General features: G+C 47.1%; 1 protein-coding gene across 9 annotated transcripts in view; it reads left to right on the plus strand.

The window, feature by feature from the left end:
- The window catches only part of LOC143301061 (5'-AMP-activated protein kinase subunit gamma-like), a 575,294-nt gene that overhangs the window by 409,900 nt on the left and 144,795 nt on the right, over positions 1–20,599 (plus strand). The window contains exons 1-2 of one of the 9 annotated variants that reach the window (XM_076615148.1): positions 11,068–11,237; positions 11,390–11,926. The exons of the other annotated variants lie outside the window; for them this stretch is intronic. The gene's annotated coding sequence lies outside the window, so the exon portion shown is untranslated. Of the gene's footprint in view, positions 1–11,067; positions 11,238–11,389; positions 11,927–20,599 lie in introns of those variants that run through there. 9 annotated transcript variants of the gene reach the window in all.

The raw sequence follows: 20,599 nt of genomic DNA on the forward strand, positions 1-20,599 counted from the left end.
CACAGCATTACGGAGGGGGTGAGGTGGAGAGGAGGGGGAGGAGGGAGGGGCAAGGCGAGGGTGGGGGAGGGGGGGGCGTGCTTGTTTTGCACACAGTACAGCCACGCCAGTCCAGGGAGATAGAGAGAGGTCACCACGCTGGGTAGAAAGGTGACGTGCAGATCCCTGGAGGAAGGTGAAGGTCAACAAGCCATGCTGTGGCTCACTTCGCAAGCTTTTCAAAGAGGGAAACATTACATCTCTCTCTCTCTCTCTCTCTCTCTCTCTCTCTCTCTCTCCGAGTATGTATGTGTGTGTGTGTGTAACTGCCTCTTTCTCTATCGTGTCCCCCCCCCCCTTCCCTTTCTCTCTGTCTGTCTGTCTGGTATGTATGTCTGTAACTGCCGCCTCCCACCCTCTCTCAAAGTCTTTGTGGCAGTCTCTCTCTGTCTTTCCATCTTTCTGTCGCTCTCTATCGTTGTCCGACTGCCCTGCTTGTGCATGAACCCCCTGCACATGCATTGACCTGGGAGATCGTAAAAATCCCACCAGGGTACGTCACCATGCTTCGAACCCGGGACCCTCAGATTGAAAGTCCAACGCTTTATCCACTCGGCTATTGCGCCCGTCACGTCAGTGTGAGAGTGAAGTCACTGCACTGGCCTCACGTACGACGAACTGAAGTCCGACTGTCTGTTTATCTTTCTGTTTGCTTCGCTATCTCTGTTATGTCTCGTACCCTTGGCCCCCTTTTACCGCCAACACCTCCTCCCTCTGTCTCTCTCTCTTTCTCTACCCCCCTCTCTCTCCCCACCTTTCTCTCCCTCTCTTCCCCCCCTCCAGTCTCTATACCCCCCACCTCACTCCCTTTCTCTCTACCCCCCCTCTCTCTCTCTCTCTACCCCCCACCTCACTCCCCTTTCTCCCTACCCCCCCTCCTCTCTCTCTCTACCCCCCACCTCACTCCCTTTCTCTCTACCCCCCTCTCTCTCTCTACCCCCCCACCTCACTCCCTTTCTCTCTACCCCCCCTCTCTCTCTCTACCCCCCCACCTCACTCCCTTTCTCTCTACCCCCCCTCTCTCTAGCTCTCTACCCCCACCCTCACTCCCTTTCTCTCTACCCCCCCTCTCTCCAGCTCTCTACCCCCACCTCACTCCCTTTCTCTCTACCCCCCCTCTCTCCAGCTCTCTACCCCCACCTCACTCCCTTTCTCTCTACCCCCCCCTCTCTCCAGCTCTCTACCCCCCACCTCACTCCCTTTCTCTCTACCCCCCTCTCTCTACCCCCCACCTCACTCCCTTTCTCTCTACCCCCCTCTCTCTCTCTCTACCCCCACCTCACTCCCTTTCTCCCTACCCCTCCTCTCTCTCTCTCTACCCCCCACCTCACTCCCTTTCTCCCTACCCCTCCTCTCTCTAGCTCTCTACCCCCACCTCACTCCCTTTCTCTCCAGCCCCCTCTCTCTAGCTCTCTACCCCCACCTCACTCCCTTTCTCTCTACCCCCCCTCTCTCTAGCTCTCTACCCCCACCTCACTCCCTTTCTCCCTACCCCCCCCTCTCTCTTGCTCTCTACCCCCCTCTCTCTCTCTCTCTATACCCCCCACCTCACTCCCTTTCTCCCTACCCCCCCCCCCCTCTCTCTCTCTCTCTACCCCCACCTCACTCCCTTTCTCCCTACCCCCTCTCTCTCTGCCCCCACCTCACTCCCTTTCTCCCCCCCCCCCCCCCCCGTCTCTCTACCCCCTCTCTCTCCCCACCTTTCTCTCTCTCTCTCTCTACCCCCCACCTCTCTCCCTTTCTCTTTACCCTCTCTCTCTCTCTCTCTCTCTCTCTACCCCCTCTCTCTCTCGCTCTCTCTGTCTTTATCTCCATACCGGTCAGCAGCAGCAGGAGGTTCCAGTATGTTGTTGATCCAAGTTGAAAGGGGCAGCACTAGGGGTCAGCAAATACTGGGTGCTACGTGTACTGATAACGGAGAGAGTTGGGTCAGGTGGTGATTAGGATATAACGTATATACAGGGTGTCAGCGTAGACCACTGAGATACATGTTCACATCTGTCTGTCTGTCTGTCTGTCTGCCTCTCTCTCTCTCTCTCTCTCTCTCTCTGTGTTGTGTGTGTGTGTGTGTGTGTGTGAGCGTGTGTGTGTCCACTGAATGCAGAATTCTGTGTTGTGGTGAGTTTTTGATACTATGGTAAGTGCACTTAGTCCTCATTGATTTATTTGTGAGAAATGATCACCCAGGTGGTTGGGGATTTGTGTGTGTGTGTGTGTGTGTGTGTGTGGTGTTGTTGTTGTTGTTTCCAGAAGTGTTCATGGGTGTTGAATTAAGCGTCTCTGGCACCCTTGCGAACCTCAAGGTGTGATCAGCGTTTTAAGGTTAATTAACACGAATACTGAACAAATAGTAAAGAGTGGCAACTCTCTCCATTCACAAGGTACACAACTTCAAGTCAGTGCTGCTTACGCTACCGATTCAGCTAGCTCACAGGTAAATAAAAGGTACATTGGAACAAACCCAGACACTTCCTCAAAAAAAAAAAAAAGGAAGCGCCGGGCCTATCCTTATACCGATCAGGTAAATAAAAGGTACATTGGAACAAACCCAGACACTTGATTATTTGAACATGCTATGAGGTATGGGTGTTGTGTTCTATGACGTTTAATGTATACATTACATGCAGACATCGGTGGATGAAGGTGCGTGTATGCAGGTGCCGATATGTTTGTGTGCATGTCTGTGGATTTGTGTGCTTGTGGCAGTGTGTGTATGTGTTTATATGTGTACGTATGTATGTATGTGTGCATGTGTGTGGGTTTGTATGTATTTGTATGGATATTGAATGATATACTCAGTGTAAGGAAATGATGATGTTTATTCTTTTTTTTTCTTTTTTTTTTCTGGTCGTGTGTCAGTGTTTGTTTTCGATGTTTGAAATGAAATTTAAAAAGGTTCATTAAAAACCAAAAAAAACAAAAAAACCAGTCACTTCCTTGTTAATTTCCAGTTATAAACACGAATGTCATTCATTTGCTCATCTTTCAGCAGATATGGTGAAGCGGGCTCGAATCACGGCAACGGCGCCTGGTGGGTAAAAAGGGTGGAGATTTTTACGATCTCCCAGGTCAACATATGTGCAGACCTGCTAGTGCCTCAACCCCCTTCGTGTGTATATGCAAGCAGAAGATCAAATACGCACGTTAAAGATCCTGTAATCCATGCCAGGGTTCGGTGGGTTATGAAAGCAAGAACATACCCAGCATGCACACCCCCGAAAGCGGAGTATGGCTGCCTACATGGCGGGGTAAAAACGGTCATACACGTAAAAGCCCACTCGTGTGCATACGAGTGAACGTGGGAGTTGCAGCCCACGAACGCAGAAGAAGAAGATGGTGTAGCGTATATGGATCAGTCTGCACATGCACACGCTTTGACACCTCCTCCTCAGAGTCCTTGAAACCAATGAAACAGGAACTGACACTGACGAGCCTGTAACTGACCAGACTGAAACTGACGCAGCGTGAAACTGACCAAACTGAAACTGACGCAGCGTGAAATACATTTCTGTCGGGTTGGAAAATCAGTTGAACTGAAGTGGGGGGAGGGGGAAAGGTTGTGTGTGTGTGTGTGTGTGTGTGTGTGTGTGTGTGTGTGAGCGTGTGTGTGTGTGTGTGAGCGTGTGTGTGTGTGTGAGTGGGTGATTGTGTGTGTGTGTGTGTGTGTGTGTGTGAGCGTGTGTGTGTGTGTGTGAGTGAGTGAGTGTGTGTGTGAGCGTGTGTGTGTGTGTGTGAGCGTGTGTGTGTGTGTGCGTGTGTGTGAGTGTGTGTGTGTGTGTGTGTGTGTGTTACAAGAAAACGTTTTAAATGGGCCTTTTTTTTCTCTTCTTTTTGTCCCTACCCCACCCCCTCCCTCCAACTCCCATTCCCCAGGCTTCTATTCCGAAGAGAGGCAACTCCAACAAGACAAAATAATGGTTCTCAGAAGGATGACTTCCTCTTTTTCTCTCACTGAGTTAAAGGACGTACTTCCTGTCTCCGATTTACTTCCGGAGCTGGGCTCCAGCGGCGCGAAAAAGTGCCACGTGTGCTCTTCCTGCTGCTGTTGATGCTGCTGCTGCTGTGTGAACTCAGAACTCAGAACTCAGAACTCATTTAATTGTCGTAAAACCATCATAGGAATTATGGACACTATAAACTAAACACAACAAGCAAACAAAAAGTAAAAGCAATAAGTTGTGAGCACATGCAGGATATTCCATAAGACATAGCTATGGACTGCGAACTTTAAAGCATTCATATATGTATTTTGCCAGTTCTGGTTGGAAATAATTTTGTGGCAACAGAGAACTCGGCCTTTGGATTATTGTGTTGCCAGTGCCATCTGGCCAATGATTCGAAGACTGGGAATTGACTGTCACAAGTAGGCGAGACCTCAAGTTAGAGTACACACTACACTTGTCCAGAAAATGCAGTTCATCCTCTATAACTCCACATGATTTACATAGCCGGTCTTTCCTAGTTACGTTGTAGTGACGTCCACGCTCAATTTCAAGTTCATGTGCACTTATTCGCAATCGACATAGTGCTCCTCTGTGTTTAGTATTTTTGCAGCTGATCAGGTAAGGTTGTAATGTATAAGTATTTGCAATTTTGCAATAAAAGGAGAGCCTTGAAATGGTCTCGTTCTTTCTGCTGTTCCAATATTGAACATATTTATCCTGTAGTTTATTCAAGACTGAATATTTTAGTCGCTTAATGCTGAGTGTGCCTTGGTTCTCCCACACGTGGGAGAATCCAATTGAAACCAGTATCTTTTTGATAAAATTAAGCCAAGGAACTTTTTCCAATGAATCCATCGATAACATATCATCATATGCTTGCCTCAAATAGCTATCTTCTTTTGATTCTATGATGTGTACCCAAAATGAGATGACCTGACACACTGCGGTCAGAGAAATGGGGTATCTGCCCAGTTCTGCCAGGACTGGTAACTTAATTGATCTTTTGTGTACGCCCATTAAGCTCCTACAGAAGTTGACATGTACATTTTCTGATGGGCATTTTGCGGAGAGAAAGGCATCAAATTGGTTGAACAGCATAGAGGGCGTGGAGAAGTTTGTCGCAGTTTGATTGAATGGAAACCACACCTCAGCGCCGTAACTGAGAACTGGGGTGACTAAAATGTCAAACAGTTGCGTCATTACATCAATTTTTACTTCTTTCCCTCGCACACTGCGTTTCAGAGCATGCGCTGCTTTATGTCCTTGTTTGGCTAAGTGGTCTTCAGCAAGGTGAAAATTTCCACTCTTATGAAAAATAACTCCCAAGTATTTATATCTATCCGTCGTTTCGATGCAGTTATCGCCACATGAAAAGAGCACTGGTATTTTGGGGTCGTTTTTTGTGAAAATTACGACTTTTGTTTTGTCCCTGTTGATTTTAAGCCCCCATTGCAGACAGTATTCATGTAGTTGGTCTAGTTTGTTTTGTAGTCCGACTTTTGTTGTCGAGAGCATCACAATGTCATCCGCATATAACAGATAAGGGATCTGAGTCTTGGTTGTTTCATTGATGTATGGTGAGGTGTCATCGTGTATATGTTCTCTTATGTCATTAATGAAAATATTGAATAGCGTGGGGCTAATAACATTTCCCTGAAGCACTCCTTTTTTAACTGCGATAGAATCTGTGAACCCGTCGTTTGATTTACCACATACAGTTGAATTTTGGTACATCTCTTTTATAATGTGGAAACATTTTCCATTTATCCCAATTTTGTTTAGTTTCAAGAGAAGTGCATCATGCCATATATTGTCAAATGCTTTATTAAAATCAACAAAACAGCTGTAGAGACGCCCATTTCTTTTATTTAAGGTGTTGTCAATTATCTTTTTCAGGATGAATATGTGATCAGTGGTTCTAGAATGCCTTCTGAAACCAGCCTGCTCTTTTATTAGTAACTCGTTTTGTTCTAGGTATGTTTCAATTCTTCTGTTGATAACTTGACAAAACAGTTTCCCAAAGGTGCTGTTGAGTGTTATACCCCGATAATTGTTAGGATTGGTTGGGTCTCCACTTTTAAAGATAGGAACATTTATTCCGTCTTTCCACTGACTGGGATAAATACCAGTCTGAAATATGGCATTGAATAACTTGCATACAGTAGCACTGATGCTGGACATGCTTGCTTTGAGCATTTCGCTTGTAATTCCGTCTTTACCGGGGGCTTTATTGGTCTTGAGACTCTTTACGGCTCGCATTATTTCAGTCATCGTAAAAGGATTGTCCAGGACAAACACTGGCATAGTCTGTTTTATTCTATCAAGTTCTTTTTGTACGTGTTCTTTCCTAGCTTTATCAACGGGTACTTCACTACTTATCAAGTTTTCTAAATGATTAATCCATTTACCTGCAGATAATGTGTGTCTCTGCGGTTGAGTAGAACTATCTGCATTTTTTAGTTCAGATAGTATTTTCCAAACTTTTTGGGGGTCGTGCTCCATTGTTTGACAAGAGCATACGATGCTAAACTGAAGCCTTTAACAACCCCCCCCCCCCCCGCCTCCTCCCCCCCTGTGTGTGAGTGTGTGTGTGTGTGTGTGTGTGTGTGTGTATGAGAGAGAGGGAGAGAGAGAGAGAGCCTTTTTGTCGCGCTTTATTCTGGCTCCAGTCTTGGCGTGTGTGTGTGGGAGGGGGGGAGGAGGCGTGGGGGGGGGGGGGTGTTAAAGGCTTCAGTTTAGCATCGTGTGCTCTTGTCAAACAAGCAAAACCTGTTCGCCGTCCTGACCCCTACGCCTCTCTCCCCCACCTTACTTCCCGCAATCTCCACCCCCTTCAGCCCCCCCCCCCCCCCCGCCCGCACACACACACACACACACTCGCTCCCCAGCATTTCCGTTACACACGCACGAACTGTACGCAAGCGAGCGCGAGCACACACACAGACACAGACAGACAGACAGACGCACACACACACACACACACACGCACACAAAGGGACACTTTTCCGTGTGTGTGGTTTTTTTTATGGACAAGAAAAAAAAAAGTTGTATCTTGTTGTATCACACATAAACTCGGTCTTGGACAATTTATGTCTGTGTTGGCAGCCGGTGTGGTGGTGTCGATTTCAGTAACACGCAATGTTGTAACTTGAGGTGCTGTCACGTGGTTTTGTTGTTGTTGTTTTTTGGTGTGTGTGTGTGTGTGTGTGTGTGTGTGTGTGTGTGTGATCGAGCTCGTTAGTTCTCTGTGTGTGTGTGTGTGTGTGTGTGTGTGTGTGTGTGTGTGTGTGTGTGTGTGTGTGTGTGTGTGTGTGTGTGTCATCGAGCTCAGTGGTGTGTGTGTGTGTGTGTGTGTGTGTGTGTGTGTGTGTGTGTGTGTGTGTGTGTGTGTGTGTGTGTGTGTGTGTGTGTGTGTGTTCTGTGCAAACGCACATGACTGACAGATGCCTTCAGAGACGCTGACGTAGACATTGGCATCAGGTACCGCACAGATGGCTCACTCTTCAACCTCAGGAGGCTTCAAGCAAAAACCAAGGTGAGGACAGACACCGTCAACGACTTCCTGTTTGCTGATGACTGCGCTCTCAACGCTGCCTCCGAAGCTGACATGCAACACAGTGTCGACAAGTTTTCTGCTGCCTGTGACAACTTTGGCCTCACAATCAGCTCAAAGAAGACTGAGGTGATGCACCAGCCAGCTCCAGGAAAGCCTTACGTTGAACCAAACATCTTCATCAACGGGCAACGACTGAACGCGGTGGACAAGTTCACATACCTGGGCAGTACACTCTCTCGCACAGTTGTCATCGACGACGAGGTGAATGCCAGACTCGCCAAAGCCAGCGCTGCATTTGGCAGACTCCATCAGAACGTTTGGAACAGGAGAGGCATCTACAAACGCCACTCCAAAAAGCTGAACCACTTCCACACCACCAGCCTCAGAGAACTTCTCGGCATAAAGTGGCAAGAGAAAATCCCTGACACAGAGGTGCTCACTCGTGCAAACTTGCCCAGCATCTACACTATCTTGATGCAGGCCCAGCTGCGCTGGGCAGGCCATGTAGTTCGCATTCCAGACCATCGGCTCCCCAAGAAACTGCTGTACGGCGAACTCCAACATGGCAAGAGCTCCCATGGAGGCCAAAAGAAGCGCTTCAAAGACACTCTGAAAGCTTCTCTTAAGGCCTTCAACATCAGCCACGACACATGGGAGTTGAATGCAATGGACAGACCAAAGTGGCGTTCAGCTGTCCACATAGGCGCCAAATCCTGTGAGGCCAACAGAATCGCTGCAGCAGAGCAACGCAGACAGGCCAGGAAAGCAGTGCCAGCAAGTCCCCGACAGCCGCCACCATCTCCTGTCCACACTGCGTCAGAACCTTCCGGGCGCGGATTGGCCTGACCAGTCATCTGCGCACCCACAGAGCCCAACCCACCCACCCCCAGGATGACTAGATGGTCCTCGTCGATCCCGACGGACGAACCACAGACCTGACTGACAACGTCGACGATAGAGCAGACTGGTGGTGGGTGCACACCACACACAGTCCATGCAGTGCTGACTGTCAGTGGAAGGAATGAGAACAAAGACAAGTCCGCTTCTTCCGCGTTGGGTTAGTTGACACTGGCATGGTATTACAGTGCATCTGTATTTCTCTCTCTCTCTCTCTGTGTGTGTGTGTGTGTGTGTGTGTGTGTGTGTGTGTGTCTCTGTGTGATGAGCGAGCTGTCTTTTGAGGGGGTGTAATCCATATGTTTCTCCGATTCTGTGTCCCCCACACACACCCCGCCCCCCCACATCCCACCTCCACCACCAATTTTACGTTCGGCCAGGTTTAAGTTCACTTTGTATAGAACACGTCCCAACACCGTCTATGTCTCCCCAAAAATTTCGCCACGTTTTCAGGTTGGGTCTTTGGTCCCCGAGGTCTAAGTTTCCTAAGGTTTATATTCCCCCAGGTCTAAGTTTCCCCAGGTTTATGTACCCCCAGGTCTGTATTAACCCCATGTCTATATTCCATATAGACTCTAGTGGAGGGGTATGTGTGTGTGTTTGGGGGTGGGGTGGGGGTGGAGTGTGAGTTAGAATTCCGGGTCCGTATATGAGGATTCGAACCCCCGGCCGTAGACACTCGGCTAAAATCAATTATCCTAGTCATGCGTGCAACACCACCAGGCCACACACCCACACACCCGCTCACTCACTCACTCGAAACAGAGAAGTCCCATCAACTTAAAAGTGCAGGGGAGAGAGAGAGAGGTCGAGGTCGTGCATCAGCAGCAGCAGGAGCAGCAACAACAGCAACTGACAACAACACCGACAACACCAACATTGACGACCCTGGTCGTTGTCCCAACAGCGCATGCAGCTTTCTCCTCTTCGATCGGCTCTTTGATGCGTCATCCTGGATTCTCTCTCTCTCTCTCTCTTGCTTTCCCGTTCTGCAGTGTGCATTGCTGCTCTCTCGTGAACTTGAATTCTTTTTTTGCTGTGTCCTGATTTAAAAAAAAAAAAAAGAAAAAAGTTGAATTAAGTGCAGAGGGGGTGGGGTGGTGGGGGGTGGAGGGGTTGTGAGAGTGTGTGTGTGTGTGTGTATGCGTGTGTGTGTGTGCGTGTGTGTGTGTGTGCGTGTGTGCGCGCGTGTGTATATGTGTGTGTGTATGTGTGTGTGTGTTTGTGTGTATGTGTTCGTGTGTGTGTGTGTGTGCGTTTGAGTTAATCAGCATGTGTGTTTTTTGTTTGTTTGTTTTTTGTTTTTGGTTTGTTGTGTTCGCGCGTGTTTGTGCCTGTGTGTGAGTGTGTGAGTACTCAGGCACACCTCTCGCTGACCTACTGACACACTTGCGACAAACTGAAGAGAGGCTATGCCAGGTATAAACACCCTGTGTAGTAGAGTCAAGATATAATCGACGCATAAGCATACCTCAGTTCCCACTGGCACGCACGTGCTTGCACTGGCACACACACACACACACACACACTCTCTCTCTCTCTCTCATACACACGCACGCACGCACACACACACACACACACACATTCTCTCTCTCACATACACAAGCACGCACACACACACACACACACATCCCGGCAGAGAAAGAGAGAGAGAGAGAGGGCAACAATGATAAAGCTATTATTATGGCAAAAGGTTTGATCGGCGACAATACAAGCATGTCTTTAAAAGTGAAGACCTTTACGACAAGCAATCAACAACGTGAGCTGTTAAAAAAAAGAAACAAAAAACTCACATCAACACGCTCTGAGCATTGATCCGTCAATCTGGGTGACTCACACAACGCCAGAGCTTTGAAACCCCAACTGAAACATCCTGGCCGACTTTTTGCGCTGGGAAGGTGAGAGAGAGAGAGAGAGAGAGAGAGAGAGAGAGAGAGAGAGAGTGTGTGTGTGTGTGTATGTGTATGCGTGCGCGCGTGTCAGTGCAAGAACGACTCAAAACCATAAACAAACATAACCCATCTATATTTCAAACCAGATTTGCTCAGTGAACAAAGTTTTAATCACTCTATTTTTCTCAGTCTCTCTCCCTCACACACACTCACACACACACACACACACACACACGCACACACACACACACACACCACACGCGCGCGCACACTCACACACACTCACACACACACACACACACACACACGCACACACACACACACACACACACACACACACACGTGTAACCGAACCAGGGCGGAGCAGACCTTTCAAATAAAGAACGTAACAACAACATGCTTACACAGTACAGGGATTTTCCTTTCATCGCTGCATTACATGGAGGACCTGACGGGACTCGCGCGATGGGACCTTTCATGCCCCCCTCCACCCCCCTCCCCCCCCCCCCCCCCTCTCCCCCCCCCCCCCCCCCCCCCCCCCCATGCAGTCCCTTTCCCTTGCTTGTGTGTGTGTGTGTGTGTGTGTGTGTGTGTGCTGTGTGTGTGAGCGGAGTATGTAGCAAGCAGCACAGCAGCAAATGAGCAGGTGCGTTGCAAACGCTTGTCGGGATTTTTTTTTTTTTTTCCCGAAACGGCGCCATTACATAGACCGCGAGAACGAAGCACGTGGATTGTGTGCACACAACATGTCGGCCTCCAGTTTTCACCGATAATCCACCGTGAAAAGAGACACCAACAAGACGACCATGTGTTCTTTGTACTCTCACTAATCGGTCAGACCGTGCTACTGTTGTAGTGTGAATCAACTCTCAGTAGCCGTCCCACCAAAGGACTTTGACTGACTGAGCAGTTAGTGCTTGAAGCATTTCTCTCTCTCTGTCTCTCACTCTGTCTCTCGCTCTCTCTCTGTCTCTCCCTCTCTCTGTCTCTCCCTCTCTCTCTGTCTCCCTCTCTCTCTCCTTCTTCTTCTTCTTTTCCCGTTTGTGTGTGTGTTCTTTTAGGAGGGCACTGCGACTTCGGCAAGGGAAGTAGTTCTTTGTGTGGAACAGCATGTTGAGTTGAGAGTGACGACACTCGCTCGTGCTTCAGTTTGAAAACAAAACAAAACAAAACAAAACTTCGCTGCAAATTCAGTCTGTTCCGTTTGCGCCTGAGGATTTGATGTGGGTTTGTTTTGGGTTTTTTTTTCTGTGGAAGTGAGAAGCTGTGAAACAAATATTACTCTGTGGTAGTTCCGCTGAAGAAAGCAGAATTTTGGACCGTCAGTTTGTGTGAGTTGTTTCATGTTTTTTTTCCCTCAGTTTTTGCTGCGTGCGACGAAAATGGAGTCTTACTGATTGCATTTACAGCTTGAGATAGGGACTGGGTGGCAGCGGTGTTTAATTTCGTTTGTAAGGTGTGTGTGTGTGTTCATAAGTGTTGTGTTGCAACAAGAAATACTTGTGAAGAGGATATAATTATAGCCTTTTGACACTGTGTGTTGGTCGTCGATTCGAACGGGATACTGACTCGGAAGCGTGGCGCACTCTAAATCTCCGGTAAGTGGTTTGAACTGAATGTAGAGTACTAGTTAGTCACTGTACTTGGTGATGGCTGCCACTGTTACCACTTGCTTCTTTTGTGCAGTGTTCGCTGATTATTTCTTGGGTGGTGGTAGGGGGATTGGGGCGGGCGGGGGGGGGGGGGGGGGGGTGCAAGGGGAGGGTAGGTGAAGTTCGGTTGGGTAATTTCTTATTTTTAGTATCCAAAAATTCTGGGACCTTTTGAAACGATAATTTTTCGCACGTTTTTTTTTTTTTTCTGCATCGCAAGGAGGTGAGAAATGACATGTAGACTAATCCTTCCTTCTAATCAACATTTAAAATGAAAATATAAAAGATGCGAAAATATTCACATCATGAACACGAACCGAGCATTTCTCGATTCGAAGCCGCCACGTGTTTTGTTTACCAATGCATGGAGGGTGGTGGTGGTGGCATGGGGGGTGGGGGGAGGGGGGGTGGGGGGAGGTGGGGCGCGGGTAAACAGAATGAACTGTTCTCTGGGCCGGCCTTGACTGTGAAAGGTCATTGCAGACTGACGATTTTGTTGACCTGGCAAAGTTGGCTTCACATCAGTGTTGCCGCGAATGAATCTCTCTCTCTCTCTCTCTCTCTCTCTCTCTCTCTATATATATATATATATATATATATATATAAATTAAGTACGACAATAACCCACAAAATATGAGTCGAAAAATCAGACATAAGAAGGCTATTTACAAACGGGGTACTATCGGTAATAATATCGCTTCAACTTACAGTGTACGGAAAATTACCGTTGAAATAGTTCCCAGAACTAAGCCGTTAGGATAACAAAAAAAAAAAAGAAGAGGAAATTGCCCATACAGTGTTTTCACGGTACTTTCTGTCCCTATTGACATTATCAAGGGTTCTCTCACCCCGATGACCCAGGTCGCTGCGATATGAAAAGAAAAAAAGGTGGGGGGCGAGGGGGTGGGCATGGGGGGGGGGGGGGGGGGGGGAGTGAGAGAGAAAAGTAGCGAAGTTAATGTGGCGTGTAGTTGATAAGACAGAGAACGAACAGACTGTGGAATAAAAACCTGTCTTGATGTTTGTGGAGGGCAGTTCAAACATCATTCCAGTCACGCACTCAAATGTATGTTTGCTCGTGCGCGCTCATCACACCACTTGCGTGCGTAGATGTACGTGCGCGCGTGCGCGCGCACACACACACTCACACGCACACGTACACACACACACACACGAGCGCGCACACTGACACACACGCACACACACACACACGCACACACACACTCCACAATTTGACCGCATATTTGACGAAATAGTGTACACACACACACACACACACACACACACACACACATATAAATATATATATATATATATATACATATATATATATATATATATATATGTGTGTGTGTGTGTGAATGTGTGTGTTGTGCGTGCGTGTGTGAGACAGACAGACAGACAGATAGACAGAGAGAAGGTATTGAAAACTTCTTCAGTGACAGCACGGCCAGTACAGCCAGTGGAGTGGGGATTGGAGTGGCTCACACACACACACACACATACTCGCACACACGTACACACACACACACACACACGCACACACACACACACACACACACTCTCTCTCTCTCTTGGTGATGAAGGAAGTCACACAGGATGTTGGAAGTAGAGAGAGGCCCATGAATTATTCCGTGACACACGATCGTCAAGATCGTCGCATGGCTTTTATTTTATTTTATTTTATTTTATTATTGTTGTCGTTTGTAGAACACGTTACAACATACACCCAGGTCATGTTGCACGTCAAAAATATGCAATGCAACTGCAGATTGTGTCAGTGGGTGTGTTTCAGTGTGCTACGAAAGTCATTCTGTGTGTGTGTGTGTGTGTGTGTGTGTGTGTGTGTTTGGTTGTTTGTGTGTGTGTGTGTTTGTGTGTGTGTGTTTGGTTGTGTGTGTGTGTGTGTGTGTGTGTGTGTGTGTGTGTGTGTGCGTGATTGATTTTCCGCTCTCCTGAGGAAGTGTCTATTCTATGCAACTGCAGATTATGTCAGTGGGTGTGTTTCAGTGTGCTACGAAAGTCATTCTGTGTGTGTGTGTGTGTGTGTGTGTGTGTGTGTGTGTGTGTGTGTGTGTGTGTGTGTGTGTTTGGTTGTTTGTGTGTGTGTGTGTGTGTGTGTGTGTGTGTGTTTGGTTGTTTGTGTGTGTGTGTGTGTGTGTGTGTATGTGTGTGTGTGTGTGTGTGTGTATGTGTCTGTGTGTGTGTGCGTGATTGATTTTCCGCTCTCCTGAGGAAGTGTCTATTCTATAAACTAGAAGTGTTTCATAGCTGTTTTTCATTTAATTGTTGACGTTAGTTTTATCTTCATCATCATCATCATCATCATCATGATTATTCATAGTCATTGTTAGGTTGGTGATATTTGCCATGACAGCAGTAGGCCTTTGGTCGAAACGGGGATTAGGGGAGGTAGGAGGGGGGGATGGGGGGTGATGAGGTGGCGGGGGGTGGTGAGGGGGCGGGGGGGCTGAGCGGCGCAGATTATTGAAATGGCTGGAATCGAAATATGACAAGACGACGCACGCAACCATTATTTTATGAATAATATATCATGATGTGCTGTGCTGTGATGTGCTGTGCTAATTGCTATACCGTGGATTTTGGCTTGGCTTTTAGCAATGATCACCATCGCAGAATTTTGGGACGGATCGAGTGCAGAGTTGGGGAAAAAAAAAAAAAAAAAAAAAGCTCACGTAATATTAACTTGCCACAATAATTGCCTCGTTATCGCGGGTTCTTTTTTGTCATCGATTTGACCAGAGTTTGTCGATTCGACTGATTGGAGAGAGGGTGAGAAAGAGTTGATTATTGGGTGTGTCGTCGATAAGGCAACGAGTTAGCAGACCGTGGGGGAAAAAAACACACAAAAAAAAACCTCGTTGTCTTTGTGTTTGTGAAAGGCAGTTAATTGAAAACAGGCTACGTGTTGTAGAATGCATACTTACGAACACGCGCACACAGAGACGAACACACTATAGGCTACATGCATGCATCCATACATACGTATGCATACATACATACATACATACACACATACATACATACATACATACGTATGCATACATACATACATATACATACATTCATACACACATACATACACACATACATACACACACACATACATACATACAGACAGACACACACACATGTTCACACACACACACATATGTACACACACACACACACACACACACACACACACACACACACACAACCCCATTTCAGAGCCTTCCCCTCTTAGATGTTAAACACACACACACACACACACAAGGAAAATTCAAAACCCCAGTGACATGACCGGGACACATAAATTATCCACCAGACACACGAACATTAAAAGTTTGCCTCTTCCTTCTTTTCAAGATTAACACACTTCCTCAGGGGAGCGGCAACCTCCCTCCCTCCCTCTCTCTCTTTCACACACACACACACACACACACACACACACACACAGAGCGATAGAGAGAGAGAGAGAGAGAGACTCAAGCCCACACACACACCCGCGCACGCATACACGCACAGTACGTAGATCACACAGGAGACATGCAGAGACAGCAAACTCTCTCTCTCTCTCCCTCTCCCTCTCTTACTCACAGTCTACTTCTCAAAGCCCTTCCGAAAGAGGAAAAGACTTCCTGTCTTAAAAAAAAAAAATCGGGTTTCAAACAGCTGCTCAGGGTATGGTAGGGCTAACCGTTATAATATACAACAAAACCACCACAACAAAATAACGATATGGGTAGTCAAGTCACTTGTGAAGTGGGCGTTGGACTTGTGATCCAGTCTTTTGACCTGGGGCCGTATCAAGACAAAACTCATCTTGCCTTCAGGCAAGTTATCTTTGACATGGTTGGGACCAGCGGGCACAGTTTTCCTTGAAGGATAAGTTATCTTCGTACTCAAGACACACGCAGTTGCTCAGACAGCTAACCCATCAATTTTTTTTTTTAAGTCCCGACGATGATTCCCGCATGCTCTGTTTCACTTCTCATCGCACCACAGCTTGACATTGTCGAGAGAGTTCGGAAAACACGTGCTATCCGTAAAGCACGCCTGTTTTCCCTTTAAAAGAGAGACAGAGAGAGAGAGAGAGAAAGATGCTGCAAAAGGATCCGCCATATTTACCTCTGCTTCGTGGGGCAATCACCCTTGGCAGATAGTAAGGGTACATTGCCTTCGGGTTTAAGACAAGCAGGTTGACTCTTGTGTTCATGAAGCTGGATATTGCTGACCCTCGGGCAGTTTGCTTTGCCTCAGGCAGATTACCCGCAGGTACACATTTACCCTCAGGCGCGATGTTCTCTTTGACTATGGCCCCTGGTGGGATTAGGGAGCCCCAAGGAAGGCCCCAGTTTCGACATGGTGTTGTGTGTGTCCTTGGAAAAAGACTTTTTACTCTGGCTACTTTTTCCTCCCTGACTCCACTCAGGGTGTGAATAGGGGTACCTACCTACCTGACGTCGGTCATCATGGAAGGAGAGGACATTCCTAGTATGCTGAGCCCTATATTAAAGTGTCAGTGCCCTAACAATTTGTAAAGATGGCCGATCATCAGGCAATACACTTTAAAGGGACATATATCAGTGGCTACTGACTGTTGCTTCTTGTTTTCAGAGCAGGATGGTCAATATTGGTGAGCTGGCGTGACTGTGGGTGTTGTCGTCCTCGTGGTGGGAGGGTGTGGGCGTTCCAATCAGTTTGGGTAGTCAAAGTTAGTCAAAGTTCAAGATGGCTGCCGTAGATGAGCCACTTGTCCGGAACTGGCGGGAGATTGTGGCTGGACTTCTTCTCAGAGCTGTGTGGTGTCAGATGCTTTCTCCTTGAAGGTCGAGTGTACACTGCCCAGATTTTCTGATGCGTCAGGGTGACTAAAACACCCGTGAGTTGTTTACAGCACTCCTCCTTTGCTGGTGAGAGTAACCGCCCCTTGGTGCTGAACTTCCAGCGTCTGCTAACTGTGTTTCACAACAATACTATCTATAGACACAGTGGATGAATGTAATATATTAGTTTTTGAACTCACTGCCCCTATCACCGTAAAAGGCCATTGGATCATCTAATGTGTGAAGTTGATACTGAACAGCTGTTCGCTTGCTGTGAATTTTTTTAACCCTTTTTTTTTAGCCCCCTCCCCCCCCCCCCCCCTTTTTTTTTTTTTTCCAATAGACTGCAAATACAGCGAACTGCTGTTAGAACTATACAGCGGCAATTACTAATGCCGCGCACGTGTTTTCACACACACGCTCGTCACTTCGCACCCCCCACCACCCTCCCACCCCCTCCTGACCCCTCCCCCCCCCTTCCTCCCAACCATCTCCATGTCCCCCCCCCCCTCTTTCAAACGTGTTATCAGCAGGTGTTGCAGAACACACAGACGGTTTCATAGTAGTTCAAGCTCGTTCAATTAATGAAGCGAAAATGTGAAGTGCCAGTGAAGAGAGCAGTGTGGGGTTGGGGGGGGGGGGGGGGGCGGGGGAGAGGGGCTGAGGGGGGGAGTGTCGACCGAGATAGATTGGGGTGTGTTGGTGTGTGTGTGTGTGTGTGTGACAATTGTCTTGTTTTACATTCGCATTGGCTTTTACTCTCTCACCTTCACACTTTGAGAGATAGAGGGAGTGGGATGGGCGTGGGTTACATGTATGTGTATGTATATATATGTATACATGTGTACATGTGTGTGTGTGTGTGTGTGTGTGTGTGTGTGTGTTTAGATATATATATATATATATATGTGTGTGTGTGTGTGTGTGTCTTTAGATATATATATATATATATATATATATATGTGTGTGTGTGTGCGTGTGTGTGTGTGTGTGTGTGTGCGTGGGTGTGTATGTATGTATGTACGTGTGTTTGTGTGCATTATGTGTGTACTTTTATGCATGTATCTCTCTCTCTCTCTCTCTCTCTCTCTCTCTCTCTCTATATATATATATATATATATACGTATTATATATAGATATGTATTATGTAGTAGTGTGTGTGTGTGTGTGTGTGGACACCAGTTGGCCAGTTGTGTAGACACTGTCACTGACTCACTGGAGCAACAAGGTGTCCGACTGTCGACTTTCACCGTGTGGGTGGTCAGTGTGGCGGGGTCACATTGAGAGGAGAGAGCGAGAGAGAGAGAGAGAGAGAGAGAGTCGAAGGAGGAACAGACAGACAGACAGAGAGAGAGAGAGTGTGTGTGTGTGTGTGTTCAAGTACGTGTTTCTCTTGCTTACTTCTATTTTGTCCGTCTCTCCCTGTCTCCTTCCCTCCTTCCTTCCCATCCTCCCGCTCCCCCCCCCTTTCTCTCTCTCTCTCTCTCTCTCTCTCCATCTCTGTCTGTCTCTCTTTCTCTTTGTCTCTCTCTCTTTCTCTGTATCTGGAGTCTCTGTCTGTCTTTATCTCTTTCTCTCTCTCCCTCCATCTCCCCCTCCCCCCCTCCCTCTCCCTCTCTCTCTTGCTGTTTCCTCTTGTGTGTTGCATGTGGTTGTAAAAGGAGGAAAAGATCGTTAAGACACGAATTTGGGCCCTGGCTAATCTCCGTCATTGGCTATCAAAGGTCAGTCGTTTAATCCCCCCTCCCACTCTCCCTCTCTCTCTCTCTCTCGATGTTAATGATGATGATGGTGATCATTCTTCGGTGTAGTAGCAGTAGATGTAGCAGTGTTAACAAAATTATTATTTTTGTGTCGTTATCGTTAATGTTGTTATTGTTACTGTTGTCACAAGGACAGATTGGACGACTGGGCGATGCCTAAAATCTTTATCCTTGAGTAATTAAGTTTTTGAACCTTGAATCTTGAATCTTGAATCTCTCTGGTCAGTTTCTCTCTCCTCTTGTCACCACCAGTTCTCTTCCCGCCAGTAGCCACCCCCCCCCTCCCCCTCTACACCTCCGTCACAGACATCACCCCCCTCCTCGTTCAACGCTGTTCCCTTCCCCCCTCACACCCTCACCCCCCCCCTTCCTCCTCCTCCTCCTCCTCCAACCTTCAGCCTTTCTCTCCATCTCTTCTCGCCACATGGCGTCAATTTCTTGTTGGAGATGTTTGCCAGTACAGGTGTGTGAGTACAACTATTATTGTCTTCTCTTGTCTGCGACTTGGCTTCGCGTCAGGTAGTGAAACGGGGGAGGGGGGGCGTGGTGGGAGATGTGGGAGGGTCGGGGTTGGGAGAGAGAGAGGGGGGGGGAGGGGAGATAGAGAGGGAGACAGAGAGAGAGAGGGGGGGGGGAGGGAGGGAGAGAGAGAGAGAAGTTCACAAGTGTGTTGGGAGGTCATGGTCAATGTTCACACCTGTCGAGGTCATAGCGCGGTCACCTCCTGTTCGTTTTCCCACACATGCACGCACGCTTGCGCGCGCGCACACACACATATATAGGTATACACATACGCACGCACGCGCGCGCGCGCGCGCGCGCACACACACACACACACACACACACACACACACACACACACACACACACACACACACACACACACACACACACACTCACTCACACACACAGAGTCATGTCTACGTTCCGTGATCTCCATAGCTGCTGGGTTTGAAGGGGCCAGTGACAATCACATTGCGACATCACTGAATCTGAGAGACAGAGACAGAGACAGAAACAGAGACAGAGAGAGAGAGGTGGAGGGGAACATGACACCAGAAGACATGGCACCACAAGACAATGTTTTATTCATGGGATAAAAGATAAGCACTGTATGTTTTTTTATGGGTTGTTTTTTTGTTTTTTTGTTTGTTTTTTATCCCATCCATTCCACGCCTTAAATAGGGTTTACACGACAGAATATCAAATGACAGAGACATGTTGGTACTGCACCACAAGACAATGTTTTATTCATGGGATAAACAATGTTTTATTCATGGGATAAAAGATAAGCACTGTATGTTTTTTGTTGTTTTTTTTTGTTGTTGTTTTTGGTTGTTATCCCATCCATTCCACGTCTTAAATAGGGTTTACACGACAGAATATCAAATGACAAAGGCATGTTGGTACAGCAATATATCAATATATGGAAAGAAGAAAAAAAGAAGGAAAGAAAGAAAAAAAACCCAAAAAACACCACAACAACAAAACATGTACATACGAAAATGATACGAAGGTTTTGGGGTTGGAAAGACCAAATCAAGGCAAAGCAAGAAGTTTATTTCACGTACGTCCAGGGGGCGTTGAAACAGTACACACATACATACATCTTTTTACATATACACATGATAGATAAAAAGTGATGTAGAAAAAAAAAAAAGAAGAAGAAGAAGAAGTTAACTCTAGCCAGCCATGCAAATACAAATCAGCAGGTCCATTTTCCTTAGCAATTGATTAAGAACGCAAACAACCATAATTATATACAAATCAACGTTAAGAACATGTAAAATACGTATGGAAGAGACAAAGGATTTCAATTTTAACAGTACTCTTTTGTTGTTTTTGTTTTTTTTCAGAAAACAATAAGTAGAATTTGGATAGGTTAGTATACATGTGGACAGACATTTTTGTCTGATGTTTTCAGTTTCAGTAGCTCAAGGAGGCGTCACTGCGTTCGGACAAACCCATATACGCTACACCACATCTGCCAAGCAGATGCCTGACCAGCAGCGTAACCCAACGCGCTT

This window comes from Babylonia areolata, chromosome 2, assembly GCF_041734735.1.
Source record: "Babylonia areolata isolate BAREFJ2019XMU chromosome 2, ASM4173473v1, whole genome shotgun sequence".
Taxonomy (NCBI): domain Eukaryota; kingdom Metazoa; phylum Mollusca; class Gastropoda; order Neogastropoda; family Buccinidae; genus Babylonia; species Babylonia areolata.